The sequence below is a fragment of the Oncorhynchus tshawytscha genome, linkage group LG16 (assembly GCF_018296145.1).
Source record: "Oncorhynchus tshawytscha isolate Ot180627B linkage group LG16, Otsh_v2.0, whole genome shotgun sequence".
NCBI lineage: Eukaryota > Metazoa > Chordata > Actinopteri > Salmoniformes > Salmonidae > Oncorhynchus > Oncorhynchus tshawytscha.
Window position 1 is genome coordinate 42,193,273 of NC_056444.1, and position 18,031 is coordinate 42,211,303.

The window sequence follows — 18,031 nt, forward strand, 5'->3', positions numbered from 1 at the left end:
TGTACAGTGGCAAGAAAAAATGTGAACCCTTTGGAATTTCCTGGATTTCTCCATAAATTGGTCATACAATTATCTGCTCTTTATCTAGGTCACAACAATAGACAATCACAGTCTGCTTAAACTAATAACAATGTTTTCATGTCTTTATTGAACACAGTGTAAACATTCAGTGTGCAGGGTGGGAAAAAATGTATTTAATAACTGGTTGACCTTCCTTCGGCAGCAATAACCTCAACCAAATGTTTTCTGTAGTTGCGGATCAGACAGACCTGCACAACGGTCAGGAGGAGTTTGACCATTCCTCTTTACCTAACTGTTTCAGTTCAGCAATATTCTTGGGATATCTGGTGTGAACTGCTCTCGAGGTCATGCCACAGCATCTCAATCGGGTTGCGGTCAGGACTCTGACTGGGCCACTCCAGAAGTGTTATTTTCTTCTGTTGAAGCCATTCTGTTGTTGATTTACTTCTGTGTTTTGGGTCCTGTTGCATCACCCAACTTCTGTTGCGCTTCAATTGGCTGATATCCTTACATTCTCCTCAAACTTGGGAATTAATTTTTACATTCAGGCCCTGAGGCAGCAAAGCAGCCCCAAACCATGATGCTTCCTCCACCATACTTTACAGTTGGGATGAGGTGCCTTTTTTTTCTCCACACATAGTGTTGGGTGTTCCTTCCAAACAACTCCGCTGTAGTTTCATCTGTCCACATAATATTTTGCCAGTAGTGCTGTGGAACATCCAGATGCACTTTTGCAAACTTCAGACGTGCAGCAATAGTTTTTTTTGGACAGCAGTGGCGTCTTCCGTGGTGTCCTCTGATCACCATCCTTGTTTAGTGTTTTACGCATCGTAGACTCGTCAACAGAGATCTTAGCATGTTCTAGAGATTTCTATACGTCTTTAGCTGACTCTCTAGGATTCTTCTTAACCTCATTGTGCATTCTGCGCTGTGCTCTTGCAGTCGTCTTTGCAGGACGGCCACTCCTAGGGAGAGTAGCAACAGTGCTGAACTTTCTCGATTTTATAGACAACTTGTCTTACTGTGGACTGATGAACATCAAGGCTTTAGAGATACTTTTGTAACCCTTTCCAGCTTTATGCAAGTCAACAATTCTTAATCTCAGGTCTTCTGAGATCTCTTTTGTTCGAGGCATAGTTCACATCAGGTAATGCTTGTTGTGAATAGTAAACTCCAAAACATTTTTTTTAATAGGGCAGGGAAGCTGCCCAAAAACCAAAATCTCCAATCTTATCTCATTGATTGGACTCCAGGTTAACTGACTGACTCCAAATAGCTTTTGGAGAACTCATTAGCCTAGGGGTTCACATACTTTTTCCAACCAACACTGAATGTTTAAAATGTATTCAATATAGACAAGAAAAATACTATAGTGTGTTATTAGTTTAAGCACGCTATGTTTGTCTATTGTTGTGACTTAGAAGAAGATCAGATCAAATTTGCTGACCAATTTAGGCAGAAATTTAGGCAATTCCAAAGGGTTCACATACTTTCTTGCCACTGACTGTACTATGTAGACACCGGTATGGAAGTATGGAACGCCGTTTGGGTACTTATTTTCCTCCATAATTTGCAACTAAATTCATAAAAAATCCTACAATGTGATTTTTCTGGATTTTTTTTTCTCATTTTCTCTGTCATAGTTGAAGTGTACCTATGATGAAAATTACAGGCCTCATCTTTTTAAGTGGGAGAACTTGCACAATTGATGGCTGACAATACTTTTTGCCCCACTGTATGTTGTGCTTTTGCTGTAAAGTGTTTTTGAATCGGACACGATGGGTAGATTAACAAGATGTTTATCTTTCATTTGCTGTATTGGACTTAAGGTGTGAAAGTTACATATTTCTAAAAAATATATTTTTGAATTTTGTGCACTGCCTTTTCAGCGGAATGTTGTGGAGTGGTTCCGCAAGCGGAAAGCCTGCCCGAGAAAGGTTAATAGTTGTATCTTTTTCTGAATTTTTATAATGAGAATTTCTGTATTTGAATTTGGCGCTCTGCAATCAGCTGTCTACTCTGTGACACCCACAGAACACAGCTGTGAAGAGTTAACGCAAATATTAGCGCTGTAGCTCTTATCGCGGGACTGTGACTGTGTGAAATCACCTCAGTCAGCCTAATGTGTGTATTGACAGTCATATTGCACTGTACAGCTTTACCGAAGGATTGGGGATCAATGAAATGGGGTATCATATTTTTTCCCCAACGTCCTCCCCAGAGTTATGAGACTCCAACATCCCACGCAGTTTTGTTTTTCCTCGGGAATAGTGTTCAATACACATAGGGTGACAATAAATGTAGCTCAATTCCGTTGTTTCAGAGTCCCGCGATAAGAGCTATGACGCTAACGTTCTCTGTGTGTCACTGAGTAGACTGTCATTGAGCCACAATCCATAGGTAAGGCTGTACAGTTAAATAAGTATGCCCCCAATGCAATTCTAATGTATAATACATCCAGTGTGATGTCAACAGATTTGCCATTGTCTTTTGTAGATTTTATATAACATTCCAACCTCGTTTAGCATGAGCTATTCAATTATGGCATAATTCTACTATTTATAATAATTTGCATCACTGTCTGACACTTATTTTGAAGGCTAACCGCAAAGTCCACTATTGTGGCTAATCCTTATTGTGGCCAGCTTCACATAGATGGGTCCGACCACCATTAATCAAATAAGAACTGTCTTATAAATTAGGATTATTTTAGATGACACCTAGCTATATAGTCCTGATGGAGAGAGATTGTAAAACAGATAGTTGCTTTATGCGTGCGTGAGTGCTGTACGTTACGACATGACATGTCAAGATGTAACGGAGGGTCCGTTTTTTTTTTTTTTTCAACTTTTCTCCAATACTATAGAGCCATTACCATGTCGATCAACGCTTGAATAGAAACCTAGTTCACACCCCTGATTTTGAAGTCCACACAGTCGCTACAGTCCCATTAGTTTTCTTTGTAGCCTCGTTTTGAATGTTGCGGTTGCACACATTTGTACGGAATGGGGTGAGTTTACGTTACCTAGCTAGGTAAACAAAGTGCAGACGGTAATATATGTGTGAATCTGAGATTTGTACGCTTCAATTGATTTTTCTGAACGATGCATGCTACAATTGTATCGGTTTGGGGTCCACGGACCAATGCATCTTAAACATTTGAATTGGGACCATTCAATGCGTATCAGTGAATCGTTACATCCCTAGAGAGCAACCAACAAATGTAAATGCCTGGAGTTTGCAAAACTGCATTGGCACTTGGATTGGAACCTGTGCTCCGGTGAGATTATATGAATATAAAGGTCTTTGGCCATATACCAGTGGTGGGTTTGGCGTCAAAATAAGGATGCATAAGCAGAATATAACTTCATACCTACTGTAAAATATGGTGGTGGATCTTTGATGTTATGGGGATATTTTGCTTCTACTGGTCCTGCGGCCCTTATTAAATAACTCAACGGCATCATGAACTTTACCAGGTTCAATGACATTTTAGCCAAAAACCTGGTTACTTCTGCCAGAAGGCTGAAACTTGGCCGCAAGTGGATCTTCCAGCAAAACAATAACCCCAAGCTCACATCAAAGAAATGGTTAATTACCAGTAACAGGAATTGAAATGACGGGAAGCAGGAGGGAATCTGCTTCAGTAAGGACTTTTAATCTGTTATTTAGACTAGTTTATTGATATTGTTGGTTTGATGTTCATGTTTTTGCTAGGGCCCGATGTGGTACCAGTATCACGATACTCATTAGTATCGTGTCAAGCAAACAAACACCACCACAACAACTATTTCCGCTAGCAAAGACAGTATGTATGCTGTTTTTCTTTTGGAACTGAGGAAGAGTGAAGTTGGCTGTGTTGCAGAGCAAGAAAGTTTTAATTGGAAATAATCTGAGCATTAGGCTACTATCTGGTGACCAAGGTAAAACCGCTTCCAATGCTCAATTGCTCATCGTCTGCCACGATCCAAAGAAGCTCACACCGCTTTTTATAGGACTGACCACAGTCCCAATGGATAAATTATATTTCCAGAGATCGATCGGAACAGAGGAAAACCCCAGTCTTTAAAGTGGCCTCTAGTTTTAGCTTTTTGCGGCTTTTGCTTTGCGTTTCTTTCCCCAAGACTGTCATTTGACTGACTCCCTGTTAGCACATCATTATTTACCGACAAACAATCATGCATGGACACCAATACACTCTCTCACACACACGTGCGCATGTTAACATAGGGCTTTGTTACCCATGGTCACAGGCATTTCTTTAGCACTAAATCTCATATAAACTAATGTGGAATGCTTGTTGTTTGACTGACTGCCAAGTGGATAAGTGTTCAGATTCGAATTACTACACATTGTTCAAAACTTGTATAATCCACTCCTTTAGCTGATTTATGTGGAATTGTTTGAAGTTTAAGCGGATTGATAGTTCTGTTTCTCTTCATGGAGTTAATGCCTCTGGGCTACAATGTAGCCTGATAGCAGTAATTTCCGCATCTCATAAGCAATAAGTTATACCAAAACGACATCCATGGCATATAGAAAAAGCTACTTCTCTATAACCTCATTTCTAAAATGTAGATGTTGACATTTCCTCCCCGACATTAGCTGCTATCATCTAATCTAAAATGAAGCAATTTGATCTGCCAGGATATCGTTGCCCAATATCCTTTGAGGATGTGAAAACGACTCATTGCAGTTGTTGTGTGTGGGCAATTCCGGATAGACTGACTTTCATGTCTTTAAAGTAATGATGGACTATCATTTCTCTTTGCTTATTTAAGCTGTTCTTGCCATAATATGGATTTGGTCTTTTACCAAATAGGGCTATTTTCTGTATACCACCCCTAACTTGTCACAACACAACTGATTGGCTCAAACGCATTAAGGAAAGAACTTCCACAAATTAAGTTAAACACGGCACACCTGTTAATTGAAGTGACTACCTCATGAAGCTGGTTGAGAGAATGCCAAGCGTGTGCAAAGCTGTCATCAAGGCAAAGTGTGGCTACTTTGAAGAATCTCAAATATAAAATACATTTTAATTTGTTTAACACTTTTTTTGGTTACTACATGATTCCATGTGTTCTTTCATAGTGAAGACATCAAAACTATAATTATACAATGTAGAATATAGTAAAAAATAAAAATAACAACTCTGGAATGAGTAGGTGTCTAAACTTTTGACTGGTACTGTAAGTATTCACACCCCTGAGTTAATTCTTTGTAGAAGCAACTTCGAGCAGCGATTACAGCTGTGAGTCTTTGTTTGTCTCTAAGAGCTTTCCACACCTGGATTATGCAACATTTGCGCATTCTATTATTTAAAAAAGAATTCAAACTCTGTGAAATTGGTTGTTGATCATTGCTAGACAACCATTATCCGGTCTTGCCGTAGACTTTCAAGTAGATTTAAGGCAAAACGGTCACTCGACCACTCTGGACTATTCACGGTCTTCTTGATAAACATCTCCAGTGTAGATTTTGCTTTGTGTTATAGGTTATTGGCCTGCTGAAAGGTGAATTCATCTCCCAGTGTCTGGTGGAATGCAGACTGAACCAGGTTTTCCTCTAGGATTTTGCCTGTGCTTAGCTCCATTCCATAAACCAATTATTTTTACTGAAAAACTCCCAAGTCCTTAATGATTGCAAGCATACCCATAACATGGTGCAGCCACCATTATGCTTGAAAATATGGAGAGTGGTACTAAATAATGTTTGGGGCAAAACCAACACATAACACTTTGTATTCAGGGCAAAAAGTGAATTGCTTTGCTGCATTATTACGTTAGTGCCTTGTTGCAAACAGGATGCAGGTTTTGGAATATTTTCTATTATGTACAGGCTTCTTTTCACGCTGTCAATTAGGTTAGTATTGTGCCCTTTGCCCTTAGTATATTCGCCCTTTGCGAGGCATTGGAAAACCTCCCTGGTCTTTGGTTGAATCTGTTTGAAATTCACCCCTCAAGTGAGGGATTATTACAGATAATTTAATGCCTACCTCATCCCTGTACAAAATTATCTAGGACAGTATTTGTGCAGCTTATTATGGGACTTTTTAAGCACATTTTTACTCGTGAATTTTAAGCTTGCCCTAACAAAGAGGTTGAATACTTATTGACTCAAGACATTTCAGCTTTTCAAATTAATGTGTGTAAACCTTTTTTTGTTTTGTTTTACATAATTCCACTTTGACATTGAGGTATTGTGTTGTGAATACTTTCTGAAGGCACTGTATCTACCTCAAATATCTTGTACCTCATAGACTAGTGGTTAGAGCGTTGGGCTGGCAAGGTACAAATCTGTCTTTCTGTCCCTGAACAAGGCAGTTATAACCCACTGTTCCTAGGCCGTCATTGAAAACAAGAATTTGTTCTTAACTGACTTGCCTAGTTAAAAAAAAAAATTAAGATCTCGTACTCCCTAATATATATTGCAAGTTATTTATTTATATATATATATATATATAACTGGTGTAGACTACAGTGAAATGCTTGCTTACAAGTAAAACAAAAGTAACACATGAGAGATAAGATCAAATACAAGAATGTCGCTATACAATATATATATGCTAGACAATCAGGTATATTGTATAGCGACATTCTTGTATTTGATCTTATTTCTCATGTGTTACTTTTGTTTTACTTGTAAGCAAGCATTTCACTGTAGTCTACACCAGTTGTATTTACCGACTGTGACGAATAAGATTTGATGTATCAGGTATTTCCTGATACAGGGTCATATTATCCTGTATATTAGTCTGCTGGGAAGGTTAAGGTTTTCCTCACACAAGATTAGCTAAACGACTCCATCACTCTGGCCTTGTTCTATTACAAGGAAATAAGTGTTCTCTGTTATTTTTGCGAAGTTCCAGTTACTGGTATAATGTTTATATGCTACATACATTTTTTTACTTATATACTTCAAGAACCAATGGTATAAGTAAATAACTTATAAATGCCTCATGGGCTTAGTTCAACTGTCATATCCCATTAGAACCAATCATGTAAGCTTGTTTTACTTTGTAAACAATGCAATTGTAAACCAAACACTGTACAGCCTCTACATGATTTAAAACTATATTTTTGATATCATAGATGGTCAGTCCTTATCATGCTTAGTTCTGTCTATGAATTTGAGAGTGGTTACATTTCTCCAGCCCCATCCCTCACCTGTTTACCAAAACAGTGCCTGGGTTAACCACTTTATTATTGTTTGAACTGCAGATTGCCTCTAAGTTTAGGGTCTATAAGGTATTCAATTGTGCCTAAAAATGTGTTAATAGGTGTGTGTGTGTCAAGTCTCTGACTCATTGTCGAGTCACTGACTCCGGTCACATGGCTACTTGTCAGCTCCAGGAGGAAACATTATCTTGATGAGGAAGGCTGCTGTTGTCAGTCTGTGCCTGCTAGTGTGAGAGAGAGCATCTGGGATAACTACAACACAACCAGTAATGGTGCTCTAATTGCAGCTTTATTTCTCTTCCTCTTTTTTCTTTCTTTCACTTTGTCTAGTTCCTGGTCCCCCCCTCACAGCGGCATTCAGATGCATCACGATGTCAGCGGTGGCTCCCCTGCAGTAAGCAGACAAAGGTACAGTATATATTTAATTTAATTTGTCCTTCTCTCTACAACCTCAGTGGTGACTTGGACGTTTTCATAACTAACTTGTCCGATTTTCTCTGTTTTCATTAGATTTTTTCATTTGACCATCTTGACACAATTGGGTCGACATGGGCCAGCTTGTTGAGTCCATGCCCTGATGAATTGAGGCTGTTCTGAGGGCAAAAGAGTCATGAAGGCAGTCAAATTCCATGTAACTGTTTAGTCCCAGTAATTAGGCTTCTCCAAGCTCTGATTGCTGCTGATTCTCATTAGTAGCCTACCAAACTTGCTAACTGCCACGTACTCAGCACTCTATTGTCCCTTTACTTACTCTGATATCAATGCAAATATATTTGAAAATCGAATCACACTTCATGAGAGGCCATGAGCTCATGTTGCGGAACATTTCTATAGGCTATGCAATTGCGTGAGAAAACCGAGTGATGGCCTCTAGTAAAAAGAGAATCCGTTTCCTATAGGCTAGGCCTACTATATTTATTTTTAAACTTTCCTAATATTGACAAAGCCATTGTGGACAGTTCTCGTATATTCAATATGCACCTCGGAATTGGATAAGGATGCACGCAGTTGCGTCCCCGACGTGTCTGTCTTCACTTGGGATCCGGTCTTTCTCAGAGGCTACGTGATGGAGCGCGCATACCTCTGGGAGAAGGGCACAACGTCCACTGCCCGCAAAAGGCATGGATTTTTTTTGTGCATTATGGCCACACAAAGGGGATGCTGCTGTGAAACTCGAGGCATTATCAAGTGCTTGTGAATGAGAGACTGATGTAGATTGTACAGCCTGCGCAAAGAACAAAGCCGATCTTATGCCTTTCTAGCGACTTTTTAGTTTTAAACTGCTTGCTGACTGTACACTGTACTGCATGATTGTATCGGTTTTACTAACCACTTAGTTCTAGTAGCTATGTTGACTATGACGTGAGTTTATATGGTGACAATGCTATAGGCTGTGTGTAGCGGTTATGATGTGAAGGTTTGGTTTGGAAAGTTATTCTTACCTGGTCACAGACAGCTGAAGTCCACAAACAAAGGAAAAAGGTGAGGAGGAGAGCACATAGATGCAAGGAGGAGTAATACAACTAGCAAAATGATCATGTTTGTACAGTGTGACTTTTATGAAAGTGGTCTGTGTTTGAGCGTGATCAGGGGTGTATTCATTCTGCCGATTCTGTTCAAATGTTTCTTAAATGGCAGCAAATTAAATGGGGATAAACATACCTGAATTTGTCCAATAGTCTCTCATTTGCAACTGTTGGACTAATTATTACACTCTAGATCAGATAGACGCAGGAAAAAGTGTGCAAGGCTGTATCGAATGTGTCAGTCTGTCACCTTGATTCCTCAACATTTTCTCTCTACCTGTGCACCTATGTTGTAAATGTTAATTCATAGGCTAGGTTGTAGCAACCTCATGATGGGTATAGGGAAAATTGAGTGTCATGTAGTAGCCTAAACCTATCAATGTTACATTGAGCTGGGTAATTGGAATATGAATGACAGTCATCCATTATGCTGTAATAGATAAGGCAATAAAGAAATAAAATCGAATTTGACCAAAACAATGGAATTGCCATGGAAATGTGTGAGGGGAAAAGGCCACTGGGAACAAAGTCGCTTCTAAACCTGAAAAGGGACATCTTCTAAATGTTATGCAGCGAAAACAGCCAAATATATTCAAATTGGACTTAACAGGCCTAGAATGTGGTTAATTACAATACATAAATCATGACAGATTTAACGAATATCCACTTTGTTGAATGTGCACCAATCTGGTCAATGGTACGTGTTCGTTCCATCGACCTCTTTACTACATCCATGCAAAAGGACCTGTAGATCAATGACTGTCAACATAATTACATCCTTAGTTGGACACTGAAGGAGAGGATGCAGTTGTCGCAAGATTTTAGTATTTTTGGAGAATAGAAAGTAATTGGAGAAAATAAAATTGGAGAACCGGCAAGTCGTAATGTTTGTATACATTTTTTCTGACCGACGCATGCTACGTTGGGATTGGTTCGGGGTCCCGTGGACTCATTTCTTAAACATTTGAACCGGGGACCGATGCGTATCAGTGAATGTTAGTGCATCCCTCTATTGTGAATATAAATTGTTCACTGTTGATTGTGGTGACTACTAAAATGAGTCTTGAGTACCTGAGTCCTTGCCGCTCCTTGCCAAGGAGTCTGGCCTTTTTGGCAATCTCAATGTTCAATATGTGCCAGATTTACGGCAGAGTTTCTCATTGGTTGTTGGAATTAACATGAAATATTTTCCATGACAACGTGAAGCCTCATAGAATTTGAATTTATAACAAACATTTAGTTCTTAGCTTGGCAAGTTTTTCTATTTTGAGGCTTAAAATCAACGCTTTTGGAATTGCAGTATGTATTTACTATGAGAATTTAGACTAGCGACTTTTGACAGCCTAGTTTCGTTTGGACCAATGAGGTATAATAAGAACTGGACACTGGGTCCAAGATGTCCGACTGTTGTTTTTAACATCATATGCGCACTAGCACTCAGTGCACACAGGGAGCAGCCTATAGCTCAGTTCGAGCAGCGACGATGTCGTCACATCATCCAAAAACACGGCAGACATTGGATGAATAGAAATGTTATCTTTGGCTGTGAGTGATTTAAAAATAAAAGATTCAAAGCAACTATTTCAATAATTCAATGGATGTTTTGAGCACAAAGGTGATGACTAAATTGTTTTTATTAGGAATTTTAAAATCTGTCTTTTCTATGTGGAAATCTGGGCCTGCGTCAGTTAAACTGCAGTGCCGAAGCAAAACTGTAGGAGCAGTCAAAACCACGCTTCTGTTCATATTTGTATTATGCAGAAACGCCAATCTTTTTAGCACATGAAAGGGGATTAGCTAGAGGCTGGTACCCAGGCTAACTAGGAATAGGCTACAGCACTGGTTAGTATCTGAGGGAACATGGCATTTGTTTGAACTCAGCAAAAAAAGAAACAACCCTGTCTTTCAAAGATCATTTCAAAGATCATTTGTAACACACACATGTGGAATGGTCATTAAGACACTAACAGCTTACAGACGGTAGGCAATTAAGGTCACAGTTATGAAAACGTAAGACACTAAAGAGGCCTTTCTACTGACTCTGAAAAACACCAAAAGAAAGATGCCCAGGGTCCCTGCTCATCTGCGTGAACGTGCCTTGGGCATGCTGCAAGGACGCATGAGGACTGCAGATGTGGCCAGGGCAATAAATTTCAATGTCCGTACTGTGAGACGCCGAAGACAGTGCTACAGGGAGACAGGACGGACAGCTGATCGTCCTCGCAGTGGCAGACCACGTGTAAAAACACCTGCACATGATTTTATGCTGAGTTTCTGTACAGCACTTTGAGATATCAGCTGATATACGAAGGGCTATATAAATACATTTGATTTGATTGGTACATCCGAACATCACACCTGCGGGACAGGTACAGGATGGCAACAACTGCCCGAGTTGCACCAGGAACGCACATTAGTGCTCAGACTGTCCGCAAGAGGCTGAGAGGGGCTGGACTGAGGGCTTGTAGGCCTGTTGTCTGGTGAGGACCTGACTTAAATCACCGGCAACAACGTCGCCTATGGGCACAAACTCACTGTCGCTGGACCAGACAGGACTAGCAAAAAGCGCTCTTCACTGACGAGTCGCGGTTTTGTCTCACCAGGGGTGATGGTCGGATTTGCGTTTATCGTTGAAGGAATGAGCGTTTACACCGAGGCCTGTACTCTGGAGCGGGATCGAGGTGGGGGGTCCGTCATGGTCTGGGGCGGTGTGTCACAGCATCATCGGACTGAGCTTGTTGCCATTGCAGGCAATCAATGCTTTGCATTACAGGGAAGACATCATCCTCCCTCATGTGGTACTCTTCCTGCAGGCTCATCCTGACATGACCCTCCAGCATGACAATGCCACCAGCCATACTGCTCGTTCTGTGTGTGATTTCCTGCAAGACCGGAATGTCAGTGTAAAGCCCATGGCCAGCGAAGAGCATGGATTTCAATCCCATTGAGCACGTCTGGGACCTGTTGGATCGGAGGGTGAGGGCTAGGGGCCATTCCTCACAGAAATGTCCGGGAACTTGCAGGTGCCTTGGTGGAAAAGTAGGGTAACATCTCAAAGCAAGAACGGGCAAATATGGTGCAGTCCATGAGGAGATGCACTGCAGTACTTAATGCAGCTGGTGGCCACACCAGATACTGACTGACTTTTGATTTTGACCCCCCTCCCTCTTTGTTTAGGGACACACTATTCCATTTCTGTTACATGTCTGTGGAACTTGTTCAGTTTGTCTCATTTGTTGAATCTTGTTATGTTCATACAAATATTTACACAAAGTTTTATCTAAGGGACAGCTCAAACTTGAGCAGAAGTGATAGCCTGCATCTTAGGGCTTTACAGGGTTAGACTATATCTTAAAACAAGTTGTTTCGAGAAAGATAAACCCTGTCCTTGAAACAGGAGTCGCCTACGCTAATAAAGCTTGAGCATAGGCTACATCAAATCTTAAGTAGCCTATACTTTATTTATTTATTATGGATCCCCATAAGCTGCTGCCGAAGCAGCAGCTACTCTTCCTGGGGTCCAACAAAATCAAGGCAGTTTATACAATTTTAAAAAAAACATTTACATTGAATTCACAGATTTTACAACGTGCTGTTGATTTTGTCATTGAGGTTTCCACATTATAATTGTCTATTTCTGGAATGGCATTTTTATCGGGAGGTTTTATTTCTAATTGAAACGTCTTTTCCTGAAATGCAGTCTTTTGATTGAAGTACAGCGCGTTTGGAAAGTATTCAGACCCATTAACTTTTTCCACATTTAGTTTAGGACTTATTCTAATAGTGATGATTTGTATTTTATTTAATCCGTCTACACATACTACCTTATAAAGCAATCATGACAAATACCCAATATTGACATTTTTCCAAATTTATAAAAAACAATAACTTATTTACAATTAGTATTCAGACCCTTTAATATGAGACTCGAAATTGATCTTAGGTGCATCTTGTTTCTATTGATCATCCTTGAGATGTTTCTACAACTTGATTGGAGTCCAACTGTGGTACATTCTATTGATTAGTCACAGACCTGTCTTTATAAGGTCCCACAGTTGGTTTTGCTCTGACATGCACAGTCAAGCCATGGGGTTGAATGAATTGTCGTAGAGATCTGAGACAGGATTGTGACAAGGCACAGATCTGGGGAAGGGTACCAAAAAATGTCTGCAGCATTGAAGGTCCCCCAAAACACAGTGGCCTCCATTCTTAAATGGAAGAAGTTTGGAACCACCAAGACTCTTCCTAGAGCTGGCTGGCCGCCCGGCCAAACTGAGCAATCAGGGGAGAAGGGCCTTGGTCAGGGAGGTGACCAAGAACCCGATGGTCACTCTCACAGAGTTCCTCTGTGGAGATGGTTGTCCTTCTGGAAGGTTTCCCATCTGCAGCACTCCACCAATCAGGCCTTTATGGTGGAGTGGCCAGACGGAAGCCACTCCTCAGTAAAAGGCACATGACAGCCCGCTTGGACTTTGCCAAAAGACACCTAAAGTACTCGGACAATGAGAAACAATATTCTCTGGTCTGATGAAACCAAGATGAAACTCTTTGGCCTGAATATCAAGCATCACGTCTGTAGGAAACCTGGCACCGTCTACGTTGAAGCATGGTGTTGGCAGCATCGTGCTGTGGGGATGTTTTTCAGCGGCAGGGACTGGGAGACGAGTCCGGAGCAAGTCCGGCAACAGCACAATTCTCTGAATGTCCTTGAGTGGCCCAGCCAGAGCACAGACTTGAACCCGATCGAACATCTCTGAAGAGACCTGAAAATAGCTGTGCAGTGACGCTCTCCACCCAACCTGACAGAGCTTGAGAGGATTTGTGGAGAACAATGAGGAACTCCACAAAAACATGTGTGCCAAGCTTGTAGCGTCATACCCAAGAAGACTCGAGGCTGTAATCGCTGACAAATGTGCTTCAACAAACTACTTGGTAAAAGGTCTGAATACTTAATGTAAAATGTGATATTTCAGTTTTAATACTTTTTAAAACTTTCTTATTTTACCCTTTTTTCCCCCAACCCAATTTCGAAGTATCCAATTGGTAGTTACAGTCTTGTCCCATCGCTGCAACTCCCGTATGGGAGTATGGAATTGATGAGGGGGAAAAAACAAGGCTGTAAAGTAACCATGTGGAAAAAGTCAAGCGGTCTGAATACTTTCCGTGTGCACTGTATGTCAAAAAATTGTCTCTGCTACTGAAACACATTTTATCTACAACACTTGAATTGAGGCTTTCAAGAGTTTTGGGCTTGTCTTGTGGATCAAGCCTACAAAAAGCTTTTTATAGACTTGACTGATACTCTTCATGTTATATTATTTGTAGATTTCACTACTACTGCAATAACCACTCTTAACTGAGCAGCTGTTAGACTTGGCTTTGCTATAAGCGTAGTCTTATAGCTTACTGTACAATGCGTGTCCCAAGTTCTATAATTTCCCAGAGGGGTCATGCTGTGCAGGTCCTACAGGCCTAGGAGGTAAAACTCTTATGAAATATAATGGGTATTGACTGCAGTTATTTCAAAACTGAGGAACTTGCCCTAGGGGCCCTTTTTTAATTGACTCTAGTGCAGACTTGTTTTCAGAGCAGGTACAAAGATTTTGACCAGAACAATAGTTTAAGTGGACACAGTGCAGATGTTAGCCCTACTTGATTCCCATGTCTGAAGAATTAGAAAGCTTACTGGGAAACCTTCATTGCTCCTTTCATCATGCAGTATTAAGTTATTTCATGGAACATGAAGGATTTGTACAGTAGTTGAAGCTCTGCCACTGGTGGCCTGAAGTTGTAAATGCCTACTCTTGAGTCACCTGTCAACTGGAACTGCTATTTTAGATAATTTGTGATATTTTAAAATTGCAACACAGTGCCATATTTCAATGGTTTTGAATGGTTGACAACTCTCACTGATAGATTGCATGTGCAAGAAGAGGGAATCTCAGTCATGGAGGATTTCTTGTTATTATATGTTTGAGTCGCCTTGACTTACGTCTTGTTCCTTAGAAGTGGGGAAAATCCCTCCAATCCATTTATTCAATTTCTAACCAATCAGCTGTTATGACGTATCACAGGCCTTCACACTGTAGCAGTCTTCGCCACTTACCTCCTTCCTGTTTTTTTTACCAGCTTCTCCCAGTCCTTGTATGCATATATTTGTGACTTGACTAAACGTAGATTAGAGAAGGTGATGACTTCACAGAAACTTTTTTCCCCCCAGTGCTGCTCCGCGAGGAAAAGAGTGCAGAAGGCTGTAAAGGAGGCCACCGAGCAAGATGACCAAGCCTCAAGCAGGAAATGGAGACATCCTCTCACTTGCTCACTTGTGTAAAGGGTTTCCTCCTCATCCACTTCATAGACTTAACATATATTTCTTAAGGTTATGTTACTGTGGTAACAACCTCGCCGCCAGGCTCAATTGCTATCTACTGTATCACTATTAAGGGTATCCATTTCCCTTATTCAAATCTCTGGTAGGCTGATTGTGTCATGCCTGGTCCCACATCACCCTCTCCGGCGTTCGAGGGTGCCAGGCTGCCCCACATCTTGCAAACCTGTCACCATCATTACGTGCTTCATTGGACTCACCTGTCCGTGTTTTGTTTCATGTCTGTTATTTATTAAATATTCACTCCCTGTACTTGCTTCTCGTCTCCCAGCGTCTGTCCTCAGACTGTCAGGCTGAAAATCAGATCCCTGAAGATATGCCTAGTATAGGCCTTTCCAGTGCCCCAATTTGGCTCCACATTGATTTCCTTTCATTGTGATTGCTGTAATTTCTGTTCTTCGCTATGTAATATTTATATTATTACTATGATCATATTATCATAATGGTTATTAGTCTCCTGCCTCGGGGTGCATAAGCCATTTCCCATGGTTTGTCACACACTATTTGTCACATGCGCCGAAGCCCTTAACCAACAGTGCAGTTCAAGAAAGAGTTAAGAAAATATTTACCAAATAATTTGTTTAACACAATAAAATAACAATAACGAGGCTTCATACAGGGGGTATCGCGTCAATGTGCAGGGGTAAAGGTTAGTCGAGGTAATTTGTACATGTAGGTAGGGGTGAAGTGACTATGTATAGATAATCTGTGAGTAGTAGAACTGTACAAAACAAATGGAGGGGGGGGGGTGAATGTAAATAGTCCCGTGGCCATTTGATTAATTGTTCAGCAGTCTTATGGCTTGGGGGTTGAAACTGTTCAGGATCTTTTTGGTCCTAGACTTGGCCCTCCGGTACTGCTTGCCGTGCGGTAGCAGAGAGAACAGTCTATGACTCGGGTGACTGGAGTCTTTGACAATTTTTGGGGGCCTTCCTCTGACACTGCCTAGTATTTAGGTCCTAGATGGCAGGAAGCTTGGCCCCAGTGATGTGCTGGGTCGTACGCACTACCCTCTGTACTGCTTTACGGTCAGATGCCAAGCAGTGCCATACCAGGCGGAGATGCAACAGGTCAGGATGCTCTCGATGGTGCAGCTGTATAACTTTTTGAGGATCTGGGGACCCATGCCAAGTCTTTTCAGTCTCCTGAGGGGGAAAAGGTGTTGTCGTGCCCTCTTCACAACTGTCTTGGTGTGTTTGGACCATGATGATAATTTGTTGATGTGGACACCAATGAACTTAATTCTCGACCCGCTCCACGACAGCCCCGTCGATGTTAATGAGTGCCTGTTTAGCCCGTCTTTTCCTGTCATCCACAATCAGCTCCTTTGTCTTGCTCACATTGAGGGAGAGGTTGTTATCCTGGCACCACACTGCCAGGTCTCGGACCTCCTCCCTATACGCTGCCTCGTCATTGTCAGTGATCAGGCCTACCACTGTGTCGTCAGCAAACTTAATGATGGAGTTGTGAAGCAGGAGTACAGGAGGGGACTAAGTACACACCCCTGAGGGGCCCCAGTGTTGAGGATCAGCGTGGCAGACCTGACGTTGCCTACCCTTACCACCTGGGGGTGGCCTGTCAGGAAGTCCAGGATCCAGTTGCAGAGGGAGGTGTTTCGTTCCAGGGTCCTTAGCTTAGTGATGAGCTTCGTGGGCACTATGGTGTTGAACGCTGAGCTGTAGTCAATTAACCATATTCTCAAATAGGTGTTCCTTTTGTCCAGGTGGGAAAGGGCAGTGTGGAGTGCGGTTGACATTGCGTCATCTGTGGATCTGTTGCGGAGGTATGCAACTTGGAGTTGGTCTAGGGTGTCCGGGAGGATGCTGTTGATGTAAGCCATGACCAGCCTTTCAAAGCACTTCATGGCTGCCGAAGTGAGTGCTACGGGGCGGTAATCATTTAGGCAGGTTACCTTAGCTTCCTTGGGCACAGGGACTATGATGATCTGCTTGAAACATGTAGGTATTACAGACTCGGTCAGGGAGGTTGAAAATTTCAGTAAAGACACTTGACAGTTGGTCTGCGCATGCTTTAAGTACACGTTCTGGTAATCCGTCTGGCCCACGGCTTTGTGAATGTTGACCTGTTTAAAGGTCTTGCTCACATTGGCTACCGAGAGCGTTATCACACAGTCGTCCAGAACCGCTAGTGCTCTCATGCATGCTTCAGTGTTGCTTGCCTCAAAGTGAGCATAAAAGGCATTTAGCTCGTCTGTTAGGCTTGTGGCTGGGTTTCCTTTTGCACTCCGTAATAGTTTTCAAGCCCTGCCACATCCGACAAGCGTCAGAGCCAGTGTAGTAGTATTCAATCTTAATCCTGTATTGACACTTTGCTTGTTTGATGGTTCGTCTGAGGGCATAGCGGGATTTCTTATAAGCGTCCGGATTAGTGTCCAGCTCCTTGAAAGCTGCAGCTCTAGCCTTTAGCTTGATGCAGATGTTGCCTGTAATCCACGGCTTCTGGTTGGGATATGTACGTACGGTCACTGTGGGGACGACGTCGTCGATGCACTGAGGTGATATACTCCTCAATGCCATTGGATGAATCCTGGAACATATTACAGTCTGTGCTAGCAAAAAAGTCCTGTAGCGTAGCATCCTCGTCATCTGACCACTTCCGTATTGAGCGAATCCTGGTACTTCCTGCTATTGTTTTTGCTTGTAAGCAAGAATCAGGAGAATAGAGTTATGGTCAGTTTTGCCAAATGGGTGGGTGAGTTTATTTTTTTATTTATTTTTTTTTCTCTCTTGTTACACATGTGACATGCTGGTAGAAATGAGGTGTAATTGATTTGTTTGCCTGCATTAAAGTCCCTGGCTACTAGGAGCACTGCTTCTGGATAAGCATATTCTTGTTTGCTAATAGCCTTACACAGTTGGTTGAGTGCGGTCTTAGTGTCAGCATCGGTTTCTGGT

The 18,031-nt window shown here is 41.7% G+C and overlaps 1 protein-coding gene across 3 annotated transcripts in view; it reads left to right on the top strand.

Annotated features, from left to right (window-relative positions):
* Positions 1–18,031, top strand: part of LOC112215689 (anion exchange protein 2) — a 106,028-nt gene that overhangs the window by 17,777 nt on the left and 70,220 nt on the right. For 2 of the 3 annotated variants that reach the window (XM_024374946.2, XM_042299171.1), the window contains exon 2: positions 7,533–7,610. The gene's annotated coding sequence lies outside the window, so the exon portion shown is untranslated. Of the gene's footprint in view, positions 1–7,407; positions 7,611–18,031 lie in introns of those variants that run through there. The other variant, XM_024374949.2, reaches the window with a different exon arrangement.